The sequence below is a fragment of the Branchiostoma lanceolatum genome, chromosome 4, assembly GCF_035083965.1.
Source record: "Branchiostoma lanceolatum isolate klBraLanc5 chromosome 4, klBraLanc5.hap2, whole genome shotgun sequence".
Classification (NCBI taxonomy): Eukaryota; Metazoa; Chordata; class Leptocardii; order Amphioxiformes; family Branchiostomatidae; genus Branchiostoma; species Branchiostoma lanceolatum.
The window spans coordinates 22033189-22035949 of NC_089725.1; positions in this window are offsets into that span (position 1 = coordinate 22033189).

Sequence of the window (2761 nt, forward strand, 5' to 3'; positions counted from 1 at the left end):
AGACTTATGTTCGTGTCGCGTAACGAAACCGCGGGCCGTGCCTTTCCATAATATCATATTTCTGGAAAGGCACATCTATCCACTTTACGGCCTTATGAGACCAGGTGAACAAACGACTTCCAATTCAGGATGCAACAGCCAATCACAATCCCCAGACGCCAATATCTGCCCCCTGTCATCTCATCCCTCAATATCAGCTTCTCGTACGATTGAAGTGCAAGGTGAAAACCAATTTCAAATCTACAAATGAGGTACTGCTGATGCAAATGACAGGGCTATAGACAGTGGATGAAAATTTAGAGCGTGAAATTCGATTCGGGGTCCTGTGGGTTGTTGGGCACACCTGCCGCCAGTTACTGGACAATAGGAGCCATCGAACAGCAGGAAGCTGCTGGCAAAATGATGGGGTGGAGGAAAGCTTCTGCAGAACGATCCCATCAACTCCGGGAGGTACAGTAGGAGGATGGAGAGATGCCCGCGCCTTTCCAGTCCCGCATTAGACTATTAGAGCAAGCTCGACATTTCATCTTCATAAGATGCACTGCTGCAAACCCCGAATTTTCCCTACCTTGGTTAGATTCTTGTCTTCAGTACGTGCACACGTTCTAAGTGGATAACGTTACAGCAGGATTTGGATATTGATTTTCAATTAAAGTTTAATATCTCACCTACAGATATAATGCCCCTCGGATTTCTGCCGGGGGGGAATATGACATATAATTTCTGGTCGGTCTGAGTTCGTTGGAATTCTGCAGAGGTAGAAGGGAACACACGAGCCGTTCAGCCGCAGCAGTCAGGAACAACGCAAGGTCACGTTCATTGCCAGAATTTTAGCAGTCGTTACACACGATGATTTCAGCCCCCCTTCTTTACTTCAGATTCAACGAACCGTTCGTTGTGTCTTGGTTGAAAAAATAAACAACTTAACTCAAATGAGGTTATAAATCATCATGAACCGTGTGTACACGATTTGCAGAAAAGGTGCCAGATGAAACCATCCTATCTATTCTAGTTTATTGGGGCTTCCTCATAAAAGGAGCGAGTAAGGGAGCCCCGGTAAACTACTAAATAGGATGCATGAGATAAAACCAAAAGAAAAACTGACGCAAGTGCCAAAATGGCCTCGTTCTTGTGTCGTATCTTATCCCACTCCTCTCGTTTGGGCCGCGCCATCGCGTCAGTCCCCGAGGTAGAACGTCGATAATTAAAGTCAAATCAGAAGAGTGCAAAAAATGAATAGATAAAGCCATGTAATTTGCTTTCTTACAGCTCCACGTAACGATGTGTCGATGTGTGTGCTACAAACAGAGTTCATTGACTCTTCATTGGTGGGAGGGAATTTTGACATGTACACAGTTCGGCAACGGTTCGTGTTGGGTCAACTGCACTGAGGTCACAGTACGGTGTAGTTAGTAGCTGCCCTGCCTCACATTTTCGTTCTGGAAACATCGATACTAACGTAAATCTTACAATATTTGTTTGTCTTTCGTTTAGTGATTTCTATCTTTGTTCATTTGGAAGATAATATGCTGCTTCCCTACAGACAGCGTCACTGGACACCGCACTACATATGGTTCTTGTTTGCACCAAAGGCCTGATTCTGGGCCTGATTTGTACCCTGGTAGAATCCAGTTTTATGCAGGCGAAATGATATCACGTCTAAGATATTTTAAGTAGACACAGAGAGGAAATCAAATGAAAGGCCAGCTTCTTCAACACGGTGCGCTTTGAGATATCAACAATGGTGGGGAAGACCTGGCGGCTGGTGTGCGTGGTCGTTATCAGATTAGAAAGGAAACGTTAAACTTCCTGGCTGAGCAGCTAAGTAGTCCAAGAACACCATTAATCATACATTTATTTACATCGTAAAACCCTACACCAGTACCGCTGTGTTTCACATGAGAGCTTATGCCTAAGCCTTCCAGTCTGCACCAAAATGACAGCTATGGCGCACCAGGCCAGGAAGCCTCATAATTACAGTTATCAACGATATTTTCTCTAATTTCGGGGCAAAATTGAACTGGAATTTTAAAGAAAATTTCTGAGCTGAATAAGTGAACTCTTAACGAAATACAAAAATGTACTTCTTTCCATCCATTGTTCAAAAGCCTCCATTTCCAGAATGGGCTCTGCTCTTGTCCCTTTTACCCCCCGCGAACACATTGTACAGTATTGCTCCAAACAAACCTGACCTGCCCATTTTACATTCAAAACACATGATCAAAGACCGTCATCAAACCAGTCTTCCTTACTGCTCGTTCCTGAAAGATCTGAGCGGGTGTAGCCTTTAGAGAGAAGATTACACAACCGGCTGGTGAATTTTCGAGTGAATTTCAAAGAGACAAAAATGGTCCACGGTAAGGACCTAAGGGCTCATTTCTTATTCTGGTCTCGTGTAGCCACTTACAGCGAGCTGTCGACCTGGCGAACGACGATTTGGAGTGCGTCATCGGTGGGGGAGCTCATTTGTATCCTTTAGAAGGACCGCGGTTTTGCCCGGGTTTACAAACGTTAGCAAACCCATCCTCACCTCTGTTCTGTGTGGCTAACATTTAGTCCCGCATCTACAGACCCACACGACTTGACGACCTGACCTGGACTACAAACTCTACTCTACTCTACTCTACATATCTACGGCAATTCTTCACTTCTGTCTCCATTGGTCAGCGCAGAGCGGCGCTTCAAACACCGTAATCACCGGAGCTCATTTATAGCTAATTACAATATACTGCAAACCATTGTAACCCACGGTAGGCGCAGC